The sequence below is a fragment of the Gossypium raimondii genome, unplaced genomic scaffold (genome assembly GCF_025698545.1).
Source record: "Gossypium raimondii isolate GPD5lz unplaced genomic scaffold, ASM2569854v1 Contig00030, whole genome shotgun sequence".
NCBI lineage: Eukaryota > Viridiplantae > Streptophyta > Magnoliopsida > Malvales > Malvaceae > Gossypium > Gossypium raimondii.
The window spans coordinates 17,863-36,366 of NW_026291189.1; the positions used below are offsets into that span (position 1 = coordinate 17,863).

The window sequence follows — 18,504 nt, forward strand, 5'->3', positions numbered from 1 at the left end:
ATTCGTTATTTGCGTTTTGTGAAATAAACAATTTGAAGCGATATTTGGTCAAATTTGCATTTAAATTCGGCGCAAGTGCGATAAAGGCGACCTTTATATGAATAGATTGCGCAAGAGTTGGCGGGTGCGATCATACCGGCACTAATGCCGGATCCCATCGAACTCATGATTAAGCGTGCTTGGGAGAGTAGTACTAGGATGGGTGACCTCGCAGGAAGTCCTCGTGTTGCACCCTCCATTTTATTTCATAGAATGTTTTTTTAGTTGCATTTTCTCGGCGTGGTGTAACTCATTCGTTATTTTCGTTTTGTGAAATAAATAATTAGGAGCGATATTGGTCAATTTGCATTTAAATTCGGCGCAAGTGCGATCGAGGGCAACCTTTATATGAATAGATTGCGCAAGAGTTGGCGGGTGCGATCATACCGGCACTAATGCCGGATCGCATTAGAACTCATGATTAAGCGTGCTTGGCGAGAGTAGTACTAGGATGGGTGACCTCACAGGAAGTCCTCGTGTTGCACCCTCCATTTTATTTCATATAATTTTTTTAGTTGCATTTTCTCGGCGTGGTGTAACTCATTCGTTATTTGCGTTTTGTGAAATAAACAATTTGAAGCGATATTTGGTCAAATTTGCATTTAAATTCGGCGCAAGTGCGATAAAGGCGACCTTTATATGAATAGATTGCGCAAGAGTTGGCGGGTGCGATCATACCGGCACTAATGCGGATCCCATCGAACTCATGATTAAGCGTGCTTGGCGAGAGTAGTACTAGGATGGGTGACCTCAGGAAGTCCTCGTGTTGCACCCTCCATTTTATTTCATAGAATGTTTTTTTAGTTGCATTTTCTCGGCGTGGTGTAACTCATTCGTTATTTTCGTTTTGTGAAATAAATAATTTGGAGCGATATTTGGTCAAATTTGCATTTAAATTCGGCGCAAGTGCGATAAGGCGACCTTTATATGAATAGATTGCGCAAGAGTTGGCCAGTGCGATCATACCGGCACTAATGCCGGATCCCATCGAACTCATGATTAAGCGTGCTTGGCGAGAGTAGTACTAGGATGGGTGACCTCGCAGGAAGTCCTCGTGTTGCACCCTCCATTTTATTTCATAGAATGTTTTTTTAGTTGCATTTTCTCGGCGTGGTGTAACTCATTCGTTATTTTCGTTTTGTGAAATAAATAATTAGGAGCGATATTGGTCAATTTGCATTTAAATTCGGCGCAAGTGCGATAAGGGCAACCTTTATATGAATAGATTGCGCAAGAGTTGGCAGGTGCGATCATACCGGCACTAATGCCGGATCGCATTAGAACTCCATGATTAAGCGTGCTTGGCGAGAGTAGTACTAGGATGGGTGACCTCAGGAAGTCCTCGTGTTGCACCCTCCATTTTATTTCATATAATTTTTTTAGTTGCATTTTCTCGGCGTGGTGTAACTCATTCGTTATTTGCGTTTTGTGAAATAAACAATTTGAAGCGATATTTGGTCAAATTTGCATTTAAATTGGCGCAAGTGCGATAAAGGCGACCTTTATATGAATAGATTGCGCAAGAGTTGGTGAGTGCGATCATACCGGCACTAATGCCGGATCCCATCGAACTCATGATTAAGCGTGCTTGGCGAGAGTAGTACTAGGATGGGTGACCTCACAGGAAGTCCTCGTGTTGCACCCTCCATTTTATTTCATAGAATGTTTTTTTAGTTGCATTTTCTCGGCGTGGTGTAACTCATTCGTTATTTTCGTTTTGTGAAATAAATAATTAGGAGCGATATTGGTCAATTTGCATTTAAATTCGGGCAAGAAGTGCGATCGAGGGCAACCTTTATATGAATAGATTGCGCAAGAGTTGGCAGGTGCGATCATACCGGCACTAATGCCGGATCGCATTAGAACTCCATGATTAAGCGTGCTTGGCGAGAGTAGTACTAGGATGGGTGACCTCACAGGAAGTCCTCGTGTTGCACCCTCCATTTTATTTCATATAATTTTTTTTAGTTGCATTTTCTCGGCGTGGTGTAACTCATTCGTTATTTGCGTTTTGTGAAATAAACAATTTGAAGCGATATTTGGTCAAATTTGCATTTAAATTCGGCGCAAGTGCGATAAAGGCGACCTTTATATGAATAGATTGCGCAGATCATAGTTGGCAGCGGTGCGATCATACCGGCACTAATGCGGATCCCATCGAACTCCATGATTAAGCGTGCTTGGCGAGAGTAGTACTAGGATGGGTGACCTCACAGGAAGTCCTCGTGTTGCACCCTCCATTTTATTTCATAGAATGTTTTTTTAGTTGCATTTTCTCGGCGTGGTGTAACTCATTCGTTATTTTCGTTTTGTGAAATAAATAATTTGGAGCGATATTTGGTCAAATTTGCATTTAAATTCGGCGCAAGTGCGATAAGGGCAACCTTTATATGAATAGATTGCGCAAGAGTTGGTGGTGCGATCATACCGGCACTAATGCCGGATCCCATCGAACTCATGATTAAGCGTGCTTGGCGAGAGTAGTACTAGGATGGGTGACCTCTGCAGGAAGTCCTCGTGTTGCACCCTCCATTTTATTTCATAGAATGTTTTTTTAGTTGCATTTTCTCGGCGTGGTGTAACTCATTCGTTATTTTCGTTTTGTGAAATAAATAATTAGGAGCGATATTGGTCAAATTTGCATTTAAATTCGGCGCAAGTGCGATAAGGGCAACCTTTATATGAATAGATTGCGCAAGAGTTGGCGGGTGCGATCATACCGGCACTAATGCCGGATCGCATTAGAACTCATGATTAAGCGTGCTTGGCGAGAGTAGTACTAGGATGGGTGACCTCTGCAGGAAGTCCTCGTGTTGCACCCTCCATTTTATTTCATATAATTTTTTTAGTTGCATTTTCTCGGCGTGGTGTAACTCATTCGTTATTTGCGTTTTGTGAAATAAACAATTTGAAGCGATATTTGGTCAAATTTGCATTTAAATTCGGCGCAAGTGCGATAAAGGCGACCTTTATATGAATAGATTGCGCAAGAGTTGGCGGGTGCGATCATACCGGCACTAATGCCGGATCCCATCGAACTCATGATTAAGCGTGCTTGGCGAGAGTAGTACTAGGATGGGTGACCTCAGGAAGTCCTCGTGTTGCACCCTCCATTTTATTTCATAGAATGTTTTTTTAGTTGCATTTTCTCGGCGTGGTGTAACTCATTCGTTATTTTCGTTTTGTGAAATAAATAATTAGGAGCGATATTGGTCAATTTGCATTTAAATTCGGCGCAAGTGCGATAAAGGCAACCTTTATATGAATAGATTGCGCAAGAGTTGGTGGGTGCGATCATACCGGCACTAATGCCGGATCGCATTAGAACTCATGATTAAGCGTGCTTGGCGAGAGTAGTACTAGGATGGGTGACCTCAGGAAGTCCTCGTGTTGCACCCTCCATTTTATTTCATATAATTTTTTTTAGTTGCATTTTCTCGGCGTGGTGTAACTCATTCGTTATTTGCGTTTTGTGAAATAAACAATTTGAAGCGATATTTGGTCAAATTTGCATTTAAATTGGCGCAAGTGCGATAAAGGCGACCTTTATATGAATAGATTGCGCAAGAGTTGGTGGGTGCGATCATACCGGCACTAATGCCGGATCCCATCGAACTCATGATTAAGCGTGCTTGGGCGAGTAGTACTAGGATGGGTGACCTCACAGGAAGTCCTCGTGTTGCACCCTCCATTTTATTTCATAGAATGTTTTTTTAGTTGCATTTTCTCGGCGTGGTGTAACTCATTCGTTATTTTCGTTTTGTGAAATAAATAATTAGGAGCGATATTGGTCAATTTGCATTTAAATTCGGCGCAAGAAGTGCGATCGAGGGCAACCTTTATATGAATAGATTGCGCAAGAGTTGGTGGGTGCGATCATACCGGCACTAATGCCGGATCGCATTAGAACTCCATGATTAAGCGTGCTTGGCGAGAGTAGTACTAGGATGGGTGACCTCACAGGAAGTCCTCGTGTTGCACCCTCCATTTTATTTCATATAATTTTTTTAGTTGCATTTTCTCGGCGTGGTGTAACTCATTCGTTATTTGCGTTTTGTGAAATAAACAATTTGAAGCGATATTTGGTCAAATTTGCATTTAAATTCGGCGCAAGTGCGATAAAGGCGACCTTTATATGAATAGATTGCGCAAGAGTTGGCAGGTGCGATCATACCGGCACTAATGCCGGATCCCATCGAACTCATGATTAAGCGTGCTTGGCGAGAGTAGTACTAGGATGGGTGACCTCACAGGAAGTCCTCGTGTTGCACCCTCCATTTTATTTCATAGAATGTTTTTTTAGTTGCATTTTCTCGGCGTGGTGTAACTCATTCGTTATTTTCGTTTTGTGAAATAAATAATTTGGAGCGATATTTGGTCAAATTTGCATTTAAATTCGGCGCAAGTGCGATAAAGGCAACCTTTATATGAATAGATTGCGCAAGAGTTGGCCAGTGCGATCATACCGGCACTAATGCCGGATCCCATCGAACTCATGATTAAGCGTGCTTGGCGAGAGTAGTACTAGGATGGGTGACCTCAGGAAGTCCTCGTGTTGCACCCTCCATTTTATTTCATAGAATGTTTTTTTAGTTGCATTTTCTCGGCGTGGTGTAACTCATTCGTTATTTTCGTTTTGTGAAATAAATAATTAGGAGCGATATTGGTCAATTTGCATTTAAATTCGGCGCAAGTGCGATAAAGGCAACCTTTATATGAATAGATTGCGCAAGAGTTGGCAGGTGCGATCATACCGGCACTAATGCCGGATCGCATTAGAACTCATGATTAAGCGTGCTTGGCGAGAGTAGTACTAGGATGGGTGACCTCACAGGAAGTCCTCGTGTTGCACCCTCCATTTTATTTCATATAATTTTTTTAGTTGCATTTTCTCGGCGTGGTGTAACTCATTCGTTATTTGCGTTTTGTGAAATAAACAATTTGAAGCGATATTTGGTCAAATTTGCATTTAAATTCGGCGCAAGTGCGATAAAGGCGACCTTTATATGAATAGATTGCGCAAGAGTTGGCAGGTGCGATCATACCGGCACTAATGCCGGATCCCATCGAACTCCATGATTAAGCGTGCTTGGCGAGAGTAGTACTAGGATGGGTGACCTCGCAGGAAGTCCTCGTGTTGCACCCTCCATTTTATTTCATAGAATGTTTTTTTAGTTGCATTTTCTCGGCGTGGTGTAACTCATTCGTTATTTTCGTTTTGTGAAATAAATAATTAGGAGCGATATTGGTCAATTTGCATTTAAATTCGGCGCAAGTGCGATCGGGGCAACCTTTATATGAATAGATTGCGCAAGAGTTGGCGGGTGCGATCATACCGGCACTAATGCCGGATCGCATTAGAACTCATGATTAAGCGTGCTTGGCGAGAGTAGTACTAGGATGGGTGACCTCACAGGAAGTCCTCGTGTTGCACCCTCCATTTTATTTCATATAATTTTTTTAGTTGCATTTTCTCGGCGTGGTGTAACTCATTCGTTATTTGCGTTTTGTGAAATAAACAATTTGAAGCGATATTTGGTCAAATTTGCATTTAAATTCGGCGCAAGTGCGATAAAGGCGACCTTTATATGAATAGATTGCGCAAGAGTTGGCAGGTGCGATCATACCGGCACTAATGCGGATCCCATCGAACTCCATGATTAAGCGTGCTTGGCGAGAGTAGTACTAGGATGGGTGACCTCGCAGGAAGTCCTCGTGTTGCACCCTCCATTTTATTTCATAGAATGTTTTTTTAGTTGCATTTTCTCGGCGTGGTGTAACTCATTCGTTATTTTCGTTTTGTGAAATAAATAATTTGAAGCGATATTTGGTCAAATTTGCATTTAAATTCGGCGCAAGTGCGATAAAGGCAACCTTTATATGAATAGATTGCGCAAGAGTTGGTGAGTGCGATCATACCGGCACTAATGCCGGATCCCATCGAACTCATGATTAAGCGTGCTTGGCGAGTAGTACTAGGATGGGTGACCTCACAGGAAGTCCTCGTGTTGCACCCTCCATTTTATTTCATAGAATGTTTTTTTAGTTGCATTTTCTCGGCGTGGTGTAACTCATTCGTTATTTTCGTTTTGTGAAATAAATAATTAGGAGCGATATTGGTCAATTTGCATTTAAATTCGGCGCAAGTGCGATCGAGGCAACCTTTATATGAATAGATTGCGCAAGAGTTGGCGGGTGCGATCATACCGGCACTAATGCCGGATCCCATTAGAACTCATGATTAAGCGTGCTTGGCGAGAGTAGTACTAGGATGGGTGACCTCAGGAAGTCCTCGTGTTGCACCCTCCATTTTATTTCATATAATTTTTTTAGTTGCATTTTCTCGGCGTGGTGTAACTCATTCGTTATTTGCGTTTTGTGAAATAAACAATTTGAAGCGATATTTGGTCAAATTTGCATTTAAATTGGCGCAAGTGCGATAAAGGCGACCTTTATATGAATAGATTGCGCAAGAGTTGGCAGGTGCGATCATACCGGCACTAATGCCGGATCCCATCGAACTCATGATTAAGCGTGCTTGGCGAGAGTAGTACTAGGATGGGTGACCTCACAGGAAGTCCTCGTGTTGCACCCTCCATTTTATTTCATAGAATGTTTTTTTAGTTGCATTTTCTCGGCGTGGTGTAACTCATTCGTTATTTTCGTTTTGTGAAATAAATAATTAGGAGCGATATTGGTCAATTTGCATTTAAATTGGCGCAAGAAGTGCGATCGGGGCAACCTTTATATGAATAGATTGCGCAAGAGTTGGTGGGTGCGATCATACCGGCACTAATGCCGGATCGCATTAGAACTCATGATTAAGCGTGCTTGGCGAGAGTAGTACTAGGATGGGTGACCTCAGGAAGTCCTCGTGTTGCACCCTCCATTTTATTTCATATAATTTTTTTAGTTGCATTTTCTCGGCGTGGTGTAACTCATTCGTTATTTGCGTTTTGTGAAATAAACAATTTGAAGCGATATTTGGTCAAATTTGCATTTAAATTGGCGCAAGTGCGATAAAGGCGACCTTTATATGAATAGATTGCGCAAGAGTTGGCGGGTGCGATCATACCGGCACTAATGCCGGATCCCATCGAACTCATGATTAAGCGTGCTTGGCGAGAGTAGTACTAGGATGGGTGACCTCACAGGAAGTCCTCGTGTTGCACCCTCCATTTTATTTCATAGAATGTTTTTTTAGTTGCATTTTCTCGGCGTGGTGTAACTCATTCGTTATTTTCGTTTTGTGAAATAAATAATTAGGAGCGATATTGGTCAATTTGCATTTAAATTCGGCGCAAGTGCGATCGGGGCAACCTTTATATGAATAGATTGCGCAAGAGTTGGCGGGTGCGATCATACCGGCACTAATGCCGGATCGCATTAGAACTCATGATTAAGCGTGCTTGGCGAGAGTAGTACTAGGATGGGTGACCTCACAGGAAGTCCTCGTGTTGCACCCTCCATTTTATTTCATATAATTTTTTTAGTTGCATTTTCTCGGCGTGGTGTAACTCATTCGTTATTTGCGTTTTGTGAAATAAACAATTTGAAGCGATATTTGGTCAAATTTGCATTTAAATTCGGCGCAAGTGCGATAAAGGCGACCTTTATATGAATAGATTGCGCAAGAGTTGGCGGGTGCGATCATACCGGCACTAATGCCGGATCCCATCGAACTCCATGATTAAGCGTGCTTGGCGAGAGTAGTACTAGGATGGGTGACCTCGCAGGAAGTCCTCGTGTTGCACCCTCCATTTTATTTCATAGAATGTTTTTTTAGTTGCATTTTCTCGGCGTGGTGTAACTCATTCGTTATTTCGTTTTGTGAAATAAATAATTTGGAGCGATATTTGGTCAAATTTGCATTTAAATTCGGCGCAAGTGCGATAAAGGCAACCTTTATATGAATAGATTGCGCAAGAGTTGTGCAGTGCGATCATACCGGCACTAATGCCGGATCCCATCGAACTCATGATTAAGCGTGCTTTGCGAGAGTAGTACTAGGATGGGTGACCTCACAGGAAGTCCTCGTGTTGCACCCTCCATTTTATTTCATAGAATGTTTTTTTAGTTGCATTTTCTCGGCGTGGTGTAACTCATTCGTTATTTTCGTTTTGTGAAATAAATAATTTGGAGCGATATTTGGTCAATTTGCATTTAAATTCGGCGCAAGTGCGATAAGGGCAACCTTTATATGAATAGATTGCGCAAGAGTTGGCGGGTGCGATCATACCGGCACTAATGCCGGATCCATTAGAACTCATGATTAAGCGTGCTTGGCGAGAGTAGTACTAGGATGGGTGACCTCAGGAAGTCCTCGTGTTGCACCCTCCATTTTATTTCATATAATTTTTTTAGTTGCATTTTCTCGGCGTGGTGTAACTCATTCGTTATTTGCGTTTTGTGAAATAAACAATTTGAAGCGATATTTGGTCAAATTTGCATTTAAATTCGGCGCAAGTGCGATAAAGGCGACCTTTATATGAATAGATTGCGCAAGAGTTGGCAGTGCGATCATACCGGCACTAATGCCGGATCCCATCGAACTCATGATTAAGCGTGCTTGGCGAGAGTAGTACTAGGATGGGTGACCTCACAGGAAGTCCTCGTGTTGCACCCTCCATTTTATTTCATAGAATGTTTTTTTAGTTGCATTTTCTCGGCGTGGTGTAACTCATTCGTTATTTTCGTTTTGTGAAATAAATAATTTGAGCGATATTTGGTCAATTTGCATTTAAATTGGCGCGCAAGTGCGATAAGGGGCAACCTTTATATGAATAGATTGCGCAAGAGTTGGTGGGTGCGATCATACCGGCACTAATGCCGGATCCCATCGAACTCATGATTAAGCGTGCTTGGGCGAGTAGTACTAGGATGGGTGACCTCAGGAAGTCCTCGTGTTGCACCCTCCATTTTATTTCATAGAATGTTTTTTTAGTTGCATTTTCTCGGCGTGGTGTAACTCATTCGTTATTTTCGTTTTGTGAAATAAATAATTAGGAGCGATATTGGTCAAATTTGCATTTAAATTCGGCGCAAGTGCGATCGAGGCAACCTTTATATGAATAGATTGCGCAAGAGTTGGCGGGTGCGATCATACCGGCACTAATGCCGGATCGCATTAGAACTCATGATTAAGCGTGCTTGGCGAGAGTAGTACTAGGATGGGTGACCTCACAGGAAGTCCTCGTGTTGCACCCTCCATTTTATTTCATATAATTTTTTTAGTTGCATTTTCTCGGCGTGGTGTAACTCATTCGTTATTTGCGTTTTGTGAAATAAACAATTTGAAGCGATATTTGGTCAAATTTGCATTTAAATTCGGCGCAAGTGCGATAAAGGCGACCTTTATATGAATAGATTGCGCAAGAGTTGGCAGGTGCGATCATACCGGCACTAATGCCGGATCCCATCGAACTCATGATTAAGCGTGCTTGGCGAGAGTAGTACTAGGATGGGTGACCTCGCAGGAAGTCCTCGTGTTGCACCCTCCATTTTATTTCATAGAATGTTTTTTTAGTTGCATTTTCTCGGCGTGGTGTAACTCATTCGTTATTTTCGTTTTGTGAAATAAATAATTTGGAGCGATATTGGTCAATTTGCATTTAAATTCGGCGCAAGTGCGATAAGGGCAACCTTTATATGAATAGATTGCGCAAGAGTTGGCGGGTGCGATCATACCGGCACTAATGCCGGATCGCATTAGAACTCCATGATTAAGCGTGCTTGGCGAGAGTAGTACTAGGATGGGTGACCTCACAGGAAGTCCTCGTGTTGCACCCTCCATTTTATTTCATATAATGTTTTTTTAGTTGCATTTTCTCGGCGTGGTGTAACTCATTCGTTATTTGCGTTTTGTGAAATAAACAATTTGAAGCGATATTTGGTCAAATTTGCATTTAAATTCGGCGCAAGTGCGATAAAGGCGACCTTTATATGAATAGATTGCGCAAGAGTTGTGGTGCGATCATACCGGCACTAATGCCGGATCCCATCGAACTCATGATTAAGCGTGCTTGGCGAGAGTAGTACTAGGATGGGTGACCTCACAGGAAGTCCTCGTGTTGCACCCTCCATTTTATTTCATAGAATGTTTTTTTAGTTGCATTTTCTCGGCGTGGTGTAACTCATTCGTTATTTTCGTTTTGTGAAATAAATAATTTGAAGCGATATTTGGTCAAATTTGCATTTAAATTCGGCGCAAGTGCGATAAGGGGACCTTTATATGAATAGATTGCGCAAGAGTTGTGGCGGGTGCGATCATACCGGCACTAATGCCGGATCCCATCGAACTCATGATTAAGCGTGCTTGGCGAGAGTAGTACTAGGATGGGTGACCTCACAGGAAGTCCTCGTGTTGCACCCTCCATTTTATTTCATAGAATGTTTTTTTAGTTGCATTTTCTCGGCGTGGTGTAACTCATTCGTTATTTTCGTTTTGTGAAATAAATAATTTGGAGCGATATTTGGTCAATTTGCATTTAAATTCGGCGCAAGTGCGATAAAGGCAACCTTTATATGAATAGATTGCGCAAGAGTTGGCAGTGCGATCATACCGGCACTAATGCCGGATCCCATTAGAACTCATGATTAAGCGTGCTTGGCGAGAGTAGTACTAGGATGGGTGACCTCAGGAAGTCCTCGTGTTGCACCCTCCATTTTATTTCATATAATTTTTTTAGTTGCATTTTCTCGGCGTGGTGTAACTCATTCGTTATTTCGTTTTGTGAAATAAACAATTTGAAGCGATATTTGGTCAAATTTGCATTTAAATTCGGCGCAAGTGCGATAAGGCGACCTTTATATGAATAGATTGCGCAAGAGTTGGCCAGTGCGATCATACCGGCACTAATGCCGGATCCCATCGAACTCATGATTAAGCGTGCTTGGCGAGAGTAGTACTAGGATGGGTGACCTCAGGAAGTCCTCGTGTTGCACCCTCCATTTTATTTCATAGAATGTTTTTTTAGTTGCATTTTCTCGGCGTGGTGTAACTCATTCGTTATTTTCGTTTTGTGAAATAAATAATTTGAAGCGATATTTGGTCAAATTTGCATTTAAATTGGCGCGCAAAGTGCGATAAGGCGACCTTTATATGAATAGATTGCGCAAGAGTTGGCGGGTGCGATCATACCGGCACTAATGCCGGATCCCATCGAACTCATGATTAAGCGTGCTTGGCGAGTAGTACTAGGATGGGTGACCTCACAGGAAGTCCTCGTGTTGCACCCTCCATTTTATTTCATAGAATGTTTTTTTAGTTGCATTTTCTCGGCGTGGTGTAACTCATTCGTTATTTTCGTTTTGTGAAATAAATAATTTGGAGCGATATTTGGTCAAATTTGCATTTAAATTCGGCGCAAGTGCGATAAAGGCAACCTTTATATGAATAGATTGCGCAAGAGTTGGCAGGTGCGATCATACCGGCACTAATGCCGGGCATCCCATCGAACTCATGATTAAGCGTGCTTGGCGAGAGTAGTACTAGGATGGGTGACCTCACAGGAAGTCCTCGTGTTGCACCCTCCATTTTATTTCATATAATTTTTTTAGTTGCATTTTCTCGGCGTGGTGTAACTCATTCGTTATTTTCGTTTTGTGAAATAAATAATTTGAAGCGATATTTGGTCAAATTTGCATTTAAATTGGGCGCAAGTGCGATAAGGCAACCTTTATATGAATAGATTGCGCAAGAGTTGGCAGTGCGATCATACCGGCACTAATGCCGGATCCCATCGAACTCATGATTAAGCGTGCTTGGCGAGAGTAGTACTAGGATGGGTGACCTCACAGGAAGTCCTCGTGTTGCACCCTCCATTTTATTTCATAGAATGTTTTTTTAGTTGCATTTTCTCGGCGTGGTGTAACTCATTCGTTATTTTCGTTTTGTGAAATAAATAATTTGAAGCGATATTTGGTCAAATTTGCATTTAAATTCGGCGCAAGTGCGATAAAGGCAACCTTTATATGAATAGATTATATGAGAGTTGGCGGGTGCGATCATACCGGCACTAATGCCGGATCCCATCGAACTCATGATTAAGCGTGCTTGGCGCGAGTAGTACTAGGATGGGTGACCTCACAGGAAGTCCTCGTGTTGCACCCTCCATTTTATTTCATAGAATGTTTTTTTAGTTGCATTTTCTCGGCGTGGTGTAACTCATTCGTTATTTTCGTTTTGTGAAATAAATAATTAGGAGCGATATTTGGTCAATTTGCATTTAAATTCGGCGCAAGTGCGATAAGGGCAACCTTTATATGAATAGATTGCGCAAGAGTTGGCGGGTGCGATCATACCGGCACTAATGCCGGATCGCATTAGAACTCCATGATTAAGCGTGCTTGGCGAGAGTAGTACTAGGATGGGTGACCTCACAGGAAGTCCTCGTGTTGCACCCTCCATTTTATTTCATATAATTTTTTTAGTTGCATTTTCTCGGCGTGGTGTAACTCATTCGTTATTTGCGTTTTGTGAAATAAACAATTTGAAGCGATATTTGGTCAAATTTGCATTTAAATTCGGCGCAAGTGCGATAAAGGCGACCTTTATATGAATAGATTGCGCAAGAGTTGGCCAGTGCGATCATACCGGCACTAATGCCGGATCCCATCGAACTCATGATTAAGCGTGCTTGGGCGAGTAGTACTAGGATGGGTGACCTCGCAGGAAGTCCTCGTGTTGCACCCTCCATTTTATTTCATAGAATTTTTTTAGTTGCATTTTCTCGGCGTGGTGTAACTCATTCGTTATTTTCGTTTTGTGAAATAAATAATTTGAAGCGATATTTGGTCAAATTTGCATTTAAATTCGGCGCAAGTGCGATAAGGGGCGACCTTTATATGAATAGATTGCGCAAGAGTTGGGAGTGCGATCATACCGGCACTAATGCAGCGGATCCCATCGAACTCATGATTAAGCGTGCTTGGCGAGAGTAGTACTAGGATGGGTGACCTCACAGGAAGTCCTCGTGTTGCACCCTCCATTTTATTTCATAGAATGTTTTTTTAGTTGCATTTTCTCGGCGTGGTGTAACTCATTCGTTATTTTCGTTTTGTGAAATAAATAATTAGGAGCGATATTTGGTCAATTTGCATTTAAATTCGGCGCAAGTGCGATAAGGGCAACCTTTATATGAATAGATTGCGCAAGAGTTGGCAGGTGCGATCATACCGGCACTAATGCCGGATCCATTAGAACTCATGATTAAGCGTGCTTGGCGAGAGTAGTACTAGGATGGGTGACCTCACAGGAAGTCCTCGTGTTGCACCCTCCATTTTATTTCATATAATTTTTTTTAGTTGCATTTTCTCGGCGTGGTGTAACTCATTCGTTATTTGCGTTTTGTGAAATAAACAATTTGAAGCGATATTTGGTCAAATTTGCATTTAAATTCGGCGCAAGTGCGATAAAGGCGACCTTTATATGAATAGATTGCGCAAGAGTTGGCGGGTGCGATCATACCGGCACTAATGCCGGATCCCATCGAACTCATGATTAAGCGTGCTTGGGCGAGTAGTACTAGGATGGGTGACCTCACAGGAAGTCCTCGTGTTGCACCCTCCATTTTATTTCATAGAATGTTTTTTTAGTTGCATTTTCTCGGCGTGGTGTAACTCATTCGTTATTTTCGTTTTGTGAAATAAATAATTAGGAGCGATATTGGTCAATTTGCATTTAAATTCGGCGCAAGTGCGATAAGGGCAACCTTTATATGAATAGATTGCGCAAGAGTTGGCGGGTGCGATCATACCGGCACTAATGCCGGATCGCATTAGAACTCATGATTAAGCGTGCTTGGCGAGAGTAGTACTAGGATGGGTGACCTCAGGAAGTCCTCGTGTTGCACCCTCCATTTTATTTCATATAATTTTTTTAGTTGCATTTTCTCGGCGTGGTGTAACTCATTCGTTATTTGCGTTTTGTGAAATAAACAATTTGAAGCGATATTTGGTCAAATTTGCATTTAAATTCGGCGCAAGTGCGATAAAGGCGACCTTTATATGAATAGATTGCGCAAGAGTTGGCAGTGCGATCATACCGGCACTAATGCCGGATCCCATCGAACTCATGATTAAGCGTGCTTGGCGAGAGTAGTACTAGGATGGGTGACCTCACAGGAAGTCCTCGTGTTGCACCCTCCATTTTATTTCATAGAATGTTTTTTTAGTTGCATTTTCTCGGCGTGGTGTAACTCATTCGTTATTTTCGTTTTGTGAAATAAATAATTAGGAGCGATATTGGTCAATTTGCATTTAAATTCGGCGCAAGTGCGATAAGGGCAACCTTTATATGAATAGATTGCGCAAGAGTTGGCGGGTGCGATCATACCGGCACTAATGCCGGATCGCATTAGAACTCATGATTAAGCGTGCTTGGCGAGAGTAGTACTAGGATGGGTGACCTCACAGGAAGTCCTCGTGTTGCACCCTCCATTTTATTTCATATAATTTTTTTTAGTTGCATTTTCTCGGCGTGGTGTAACTCATTCGTTATTTGCGTTTTGTGAAATAAACAATTTGAAGCGATATTTGGTCAAATTTGCATTTAAATTCGGCGCAAGTGCGATAAAGGCGACCTTTATATGAATAGATTGCGCAAGAGTTGGCGGGTGCGATCATACCGGCACTAATGCCGGATCCCATCGAACTCATGATTAAGCGTGCTTGGCGAGAGTAGTACTAGGATGGGTGACCTCACAGGAAGTCCTCGTGTTGCACCCTCCATTTTATTTCATAGAATGTTTTTTTAGTTGCATTTTCTCGGCGTGGTGTAACTCATTCGTTATTTCGTTTTGTGAAATAAATAATTTGGAGCGATATTTGGTCAAATTTGCATTTAAATTCGGCGCAAGTGCGATAAAGGCAACCTTTATATGAATAGATTGCGCAAGAGTTGGTGGTGCGATCATACCGGCACTAATGCCGGATCCCATCGAACTCATGATTAAGCGTGCTTGGCGAGAGTAGTACTAGGATGGGTGACCTCACAGGAAGTCCTCGTGTTGCACCCTCCATTTTATTTCATAGAATGTTTTTTTAGTTGCATTTTCTCGGCGTGGTGTAACTCATTCGTTATTTTCGTTTTGTGAAATAAATAATTTGGAGCGATATTTGGTCAAATTTGCATTTAAATTCGGCGCAAGTGCGATAAGGGCAACCTTTATATGAATAGATTGCGCAAGAGTTGGCGGGTGCGATCATACCGGCACTAATGCCGGATCCCATCGAACTCATGATTAAGCGTGCTTGGCGAGAGTAGTACTAGGATGGGTGACCTCACAGGAAGTCCTCGTGTTGCACCCTCCATTTTATTTCATAGAATGTTTTTTTAGTTGCATTTTCTCGGCGTGGTGTAACTCATTCGTTATTTCGTTTTGTGAAATAAATAATTTGAAGCGATATTTGGTCAAATTTGCATTTAAATTCGGCGCAAGTGCGATAAAGGCAACCTTTATATGAATAGATTGCGCAAGAGTTGGTGGGTGCGATCATACCGGCACTAATGCCGGATCCCATTAGAACTCCATGATTAAGCGTGCTTGGCGAGAGTAGTACTAGGATGGGTGACCTCACAGGAAGTCCTCGTGTTGCACCCTCCATTTTATTTCATATAATTTTTTTAGTTGCATTTTCTCGGCGTGGTGTAACTCATTCGTTATTTTCGTTTTGTGAAATAAATAATTTGAAGCGATATTTGGTCAAATTTGCATTTAAATTCGGCGCAAGTGCGATAAAGGCGACCTTTATATGAATAGATTGCGCAAGAGTTGGCGGGTGCGATCATACCGGCACTAATGCCGGATCCCATCGAACTCATGATTAAGCGTGCTTGGCGAGAGTAGTACTAGGATGGGTGACCTCAGGAAGTCCTCGTGTTGCACCCTCCATTTTATTTCATAGAATGTTTTTTTAGTTGCATTTTCTCGGCGTGGTGTAACTCATTCGTTATTTTCGTTTTGTGAAATAAATAATTAGGAGCGATATTTGGTCAATTTGCATTTAAATTCGGCGCAAGTGCGATAAGGGCAACCTTTATATGAATAGATTGCGCAAGAGTTGGCGGGTGCGATCATACCGGCACTAATGCCGGATCGCATTAGAACTCATGATTAAGCGTGCTTGGCGAGAGTAGTACTAGGATGGGTGACCTCACAGGAAGTCCTCGTGTTGCACCCTCCATTTTATTTCATATAATTTTTTTAGTTGCATTTTCTCGGCGTGGTGTAACTCATTCGTTATTTGCGTTTTGTGAAATAAACAATTTGAAGCGATATTTGGTCAAATTTGCATTTAAATTTGGCGCAAGTGCGATAAGGCGACCTTTATATGAATAGATTGCGCAAGAGTTGGCAGGTGCGATCATACCGGCACTAATGCCGGATCCCATCGAACTCATGATTAAGCGTGCTTGGCGAGAGTAGTACTAGGATGGGTGACCTCACAGGAAGTCCTCGTGTTGCACCCTCCATTTTATTTCATAGAATGTTTTTTTAGTTGCATTTTCTCGGCGTGGTGTAACTCATTCGTTATTTTCGTTTTGTGAAATAAATAATTAGGAGCGATATTGGTCAATTTGCATTTAAATTCGGCGCAAGTGCGATAAGGGCAACCTTTATATGAATAGATTGCGCAAGAGTTGGCCAGTGCGATCATACCGGCACTAATGCCGGATCGCATTAGAACTCATGATTAAGCGTGCTTGGCGAGAGTAGTACTAGGATGGGTGACCTCACAGGAAGTCCTCGTGTTGCACCCTCCATTTTATTTCATATAATGTTTTTTTAGTTGCATTTTCTCGGCGTGGTGTAACTCATTCGTTATTTGCGTTTTGTGAAATAAACAATTTGAAGCGATATTTGGTCAAATTTGCATTTAAATTGGCGCAAGTGCGATAAAGGCGACCTTTATATGAATAGATTGCGCAAGAGTTGGCGGGTGCGATCATACCGGCACTAATGCCGGATCCCATCGAACTCCATGATTAAGCGTGCTTGGCGAGAGTAGTACTAGGATGGGTGACCTCACAGGAAGTCCTCGTGTTGCACCCTCCATTTTATTTCATAGAATGTTTTTTTAGTTGCATTTTCTCGGCGTGGTGTAACTCATTCGTTATTTTCGTTTTGTGAAATAAATAATTTGAAGCGATATTTGGTCAATTTGCATTTAAATTCGGCGCAAGTGCGATAAGGGCAACCTTTATATGAATAGATTGCGCAAGAGTTGGCGGGTGCGATCATACCGGCACTAATGCCGGATCCCATCGAACTCATGATTAAGCGTGCTTGGGCGAGTAGTACTAGGATGGGTGACCTCAGGAAGTCCTCGTGTTGCACCCTCCATTTTATTTCATAGAATGTTTTTTTAGTTGCATTTTCTCGGCGTGGTGTAACTCATTCGTTATTTTCGTTTTGTGAAATAAATAATTAGGAGCGATATTTGGTCAAATTTGCATTTAAATTCGGCGCAAGTGCGATAAGGGCAACCTTTATATGAATAGATTGCGCAAGAGTTGGCAGGTGCGATCATACCGGCACTAATGCCGGATCGCATTAGAACTCATGATTAAGCGTGCTTGGCGAGTAGTACTAGGATGGGTGACCTCACAGGAAGTCCTCGTGTTGCACCCCTCCATTTTATTTCATATAATTTTTTTAGTTGCATTTTCTCGGCGTGGTGTAACTCATTCGTTATTTGCGTTTTGTGAAATAAACAATTTGAAGCGATATTTGGTCAAATTTGCATTTAAATTCGGCGCAAGTGCGATAAAGGCGACCTTTATATGAATAGATTGCGCAAGAGTTGGCAGGTGCGATCATACCGGCACTAATGCCGGATCCCATCGAACTCATGATTAAGCGTGCTTGGCGAGAGTAGTACTAGGATGGGTGACCTCACAGGAAGTCCTCGTGTTGCACCCTCCATTTTATTTCATAGAATGTTTTTTTAGTTGCATTTTCTCGGCGTGGTGTAACTCATTCGTTATTTTCGTTTTGTGAAATAAATAATTAGGAGCGATATTGGTCAAATTTGCATTTAAATTCGGCGCAAGTGCGATAAGGGCAACCTTTATATGAATAGATTGCGCAAGAGTTGGCCAGTGCGATCATACCGGCACTAATGCCGGATCGCATTAGAACTCCATGATTAAGCGTGCTTGGCGAGAGTAGTACTAGGATGGGTGACCTCAGGAAGTCCTCGTGTTGCACCCTCCATTTTATTTCATATAATTTTTTTAGTTGCATTTTCTCGGCGTGGTGTAACTCATTCGTTATTTTCGTTTTGTGAAATAAACAATTTGAAGCGATATTTGGTCAAATTTGCATTTAAATTCGGCGCAAGTGCGATAAAGGCGACCTTTATATGAATAGATTGCGCAAGAGTTGGTGGTGCGATCATACCGGCACTAATGCCGGATCCCATCGAACTCCATGATTAAGCGTGCTTGGCGAGAGTAGTACT

At 42.1% G+C, this 18,504-nt stretch overlaps 48 pseudogenes; all 48 read left to right on the forward strand.

Moving 5' to 3' along the window:
* Positions 1–122: 122 nt before the first annotated feature.
* LOC128036719 (5S ribosomal RNA) lies at positions 123–235 on the forward strand (annotated as a pseudogene).
* Positions 236–412: 177 nt separating this feature from the next.
* On the forward strand, positions 413–527 carry LOC128036758 (5S ribosomal RNA; annotated as a pseudogene).
* A 754-nt stretch (positions 528–1,281) lies between these two features.
* LOC128036687 (5S ribosomal RNA) lies at positions 1,282–1,395 on the forward strand (annotated as a pseudogene).
* Positions 1,396–1,570: 175 nt separating this feature from the next.
* Positions 1,571–1,684, forward strand: LOC128036707 (5S ribosomal RNA; annotated as a pseudogene).
* Positions 1,685–1,863: 179 nt separating this feature from the next.
* Positions 1,864–1,979, forward strand: LOC128036745 (5S ribosomal RNA; annotated as a pseudogene).
* A 183-nt stretch (positions 1,980–2,162) lies between these two features.
* Positions 2,163–2,276, forward strand: LOC128036685 (5S ribosomal RNA; annotated as a pseudogene).
* Positions 2,277–2,745: 469 nt separating this feature from the next.
* On the forward strand, positions 2,746–2,861 carry LOC128036732 (5S ribosomal RNA; annotated as a pseudogene).
* Positions 2,862–3,037: 176 nt separating this feature from the next.
* On the forward strand, positions 3,038–3,149 carry LOC128036737 (5S ribosomal RNA; annotated as a pseudogene).
* A 176-nt stretch (positions 3,150–3,325) lies between these two features.
* Positions 3,326–3,438, forward strand: LOC128036725 (5S ribosomal RNA; annotated as a pseudogene).
* Positions 3,439–3,614: 176 nt separating this feature from the next.
* On the forward strand, positions 3,615–3,727 carry LOC128036750 (5S ribosomal RNA; annotated as a pseudogene).
* Positions 3,728–3,907: 180 nt separating this feature from the next.
* On the forward strand, positions 3,908–4,023 carry LOC128036689 (5S ribosomal RNA; annotated as a pseudogene).
* A 176-nt stretch (positions 4,024–4,199) lies between these two features.
* Positions 4,200–4,313, forward strand: LOC128036710 (5S ribosomal RNA; annotated as a pseudogene).
* A 466-nt stretch (positions 4,314–4,779) lies between these two features.
* LOC128036695 (5S ribosomal RNA) lies at positions 4,780–4,894 on the forward strand (annotated as a pseudogene).
* A 176-nt stretch (positions 4,895–5,070) lies between these two features.
* On the forward strand, positions 5,071–5,185 carry LOC128036747 (5S ribosomal RNA; annotated as a pseudogene).
* A 176-nt stretch (positions 5,186–5,361) lies between these two features.
* On the forward strand, positions 5,362–5,476 carry LOC128036759 (5S ribosomal RNA; annotated as a pseudogene).
* Positions 5,477–5,652: 176 nt separating this feature from the next.
* LOC128036768 (5S ribosomal RNA) lies at positions 5,653–5,766 on the forward strand (annotated as a pseudogene).
* Positions 5,767–6,232: 466 nt separating this feature from the next.
* LOC128036686 (5S ribosomal RNA) lies at positions 6,233–6,345 on the forward strand (annotated as a pseudogene).
* A 175-nt stretch (positions 6,346–6,520) lies between these two features.
* Positions 6,521–6,634, forward strand: LOC128036712 (5S ribosomal RNA; annotated as a pseudogene).
* Positions 6,635–6,812: 178 nt separating this feature from the next.
* On the forward strand, positions 6,813–6,925 carry LOC128036726 (5S ribosomal RNA; annotated as a pseudogene).
* Positions 6,926–7,100: 175 nt separating this feature from the next.
* On the forward strand, positions 7,101–7,214 carry LOC128036776 (5S ribosomal RNA; annotated as a pseudogene).
* Positions 7,215–7,390: 176 nt separating this feature from the next.
* On the forward strand, positions 7,391–7,505 carry LOC128036760 (5S ribosomal RNA; annotated as a pseudogene).
* A 176-nt stretch (positions 7,506–7,681) lies between these two features.
* On the forward strand, positions 7,682–7,796 carry LOC128036739 (5S ribosomal RNA; annotated as a pseudogene).
* A 1,047-nt stretch (positions 7,797–8,843) lies between these two features.
* LOC128036720 (5S ribosomal RNA) lies at positions 8,844–8,954 on the forward strand (annotated as a pseudogene).
* A 177-nt stretch (positions 8,955–9,131) lies between these two features.
* Positions 9,132–9,246, forward strand: LOC128036761 (5S ribosomal RNA; annotated as a pseudogene).
* Positions 9,247–9,422: 176 nt separating this feature from the next.
* Positions 9,423–9,536, forward strand: LOC128036717 (5S ribosomal RNA; annotated as a pseudogene).
* Positions 9,537–9,712: 176 nt separating this feature from the next.
* LOC128036700 (5S ribosomal RNA) lies at positions 9,713–9,828 on the forward strand (annotated as a pseudogene).
* Positions 9,829–10,004: 176 nt separating this feature from the next.
* LOC128036701 (5S ribosomal RNA) lies at positions 10,005–10,118 on the forward strand (annotated as a pseudogene).
* A 179-nt stretch (positions 10,119–10,297) lies between these two features.
* On the forward strand, positions 10,298–10,411 carry LOC128036778 (5S ribosomal RNA; annotated as a pseudogene).
* Positions 10,412–12,037: 1,626 nt separating this feature from the next.
* LOC128036691 (5S ribosomal RNA) lies at positions 12,038–12,151 on the forward strand (annotated as a pseudogene).
* Positions 12,152–12,328: 177 nt separating this feature from the next.
* LOC128036711 (5S ribosomal RNA) lies at positions 12,329–12,444 on the forward strand (annotated as a pseudogene).
* Positions 12,445–12,620: 176 nt separating this feature from the next.
* LOC128036729 (5S ribosomal RNA) lies at positions 12,621–12,733 on the forward strand (annotated as a pseudogene).
* Positions 12,734–12,909: 176 nt separating this feature from the next.
* Positions 12,910–13,025, forward strand: LOC128036718 (5S ribosomal RNA; annotated as a pseudogene).
* Positions 13,026–13,202: 177 nt separating this feature from the next.
* LOC128036734 (5S ribosomal RNA) lies at positions 13,203–13,316 on the forward strand (annotated as a pseudogene).
* A 177-nt stretch (positions 13,317–13,493) lies between these two features.
* LOC128036751 (5S ribosomal RNA) lies at positions 13,494–13,606 on the forward strand (annotated as a pseudogene).
* A 176-nt stretch (positions 13,607–13,782) lies between these two features.
* LOC128036727 (5S ribosomal RNA) lies at positions 13,783–13,895 on the forward strand (annotated as a pseudogene).
* Positions 13,896–14,360: 465 nt separating this feature from the next.
* Positions 14,361–14,475, forward strand: LOC128036762 (5S ribosomal RNA; annotated as a pseudogene).
* Positions 14,476–14,652: 177 nt separating this feature from the next.
* On the forward strand, positions 14,653–14,766 carry LOC128036779 (5S ribosomal RNA; annotated as a pseudogene).
* Positions 14,767–14,942: 176 nt separating this feature from the next.
* Positions 14,943–15,056, forward strand: LOC128036702 (5S ribosomal RNA; annotated as a pseudogene).
* Positions 15,057–15,234: 178 nt separating this feature from the next.
* Positions 15,235–15,348, forward strand: LOC128036780 (5S ribosomal RNA; annotated as a pseudogene).
* Positions 15,349–15,525: 177 nt separating this feature from the next.
* LOC128036683 (5S ribosomal RNA) lies at positions 15,526–15,641 on the forward strand (annotated as a pseudogene).
* A 176-nt stretch (positions 15,642–15,817) lies between these two features.
* Positions 15,818–15,929, forward strand: LOC128036738 (5S ribosomal RNA; annotated as a pseudogene).
* A 177-nt stretch (positions 15,930–16,106) lies between these two features.
* Positions 16,107–16,221, forward strand: LOC128036763 (5S ribosomal RNA; annotated as a pseudogene).
* A 175-nt stretch (positions 16,222–16,396) lies between these two features.
* On the forward strand, positions 16,397–16,510 carry LOC128036713 (5S ribosomal RNA; annotated as a pseudogene).
* A 176-nt stretch (positions 16,511–16,686) lies between these two features.
* Positions 16,687–16,801, forward strand: LOC128036731 (5S ribosomal RNA; annotated as a pseudogene).
* A 177-nt stretch (positions 16,802–16,978) lies between these two features.
* On the forward strand, positions 16,979–17,093 carry LOC128036733 (5S ribosomal RNA; annotated as a pseudogene).
* A 177-nt stretch (positions 17,094–17,270) lies between these two features.
* Positions 17,271–17,381, forward strand: LOC128036721 (5S ribosomal RNA; annotated as a pseudogene).
* A 468-nt stretch (positions 17,382–17,849) lies between these two features.
* On the forward strand, positions 17,850–17,963 carry LOC128036714 (5S ribosomal RNA; annotated as a pseudogene).
* Positions 17,964–18,140: 177 nt separating this feature from the next.
* LOC128036728 (5S ribosomal RNA) lies at positions 18,141–18,254 on the forward strand (annotated as a pseudogene).
* The last annotated feature ends 250 nt before the right edge of the window (positions 18,255–18,504 follow it).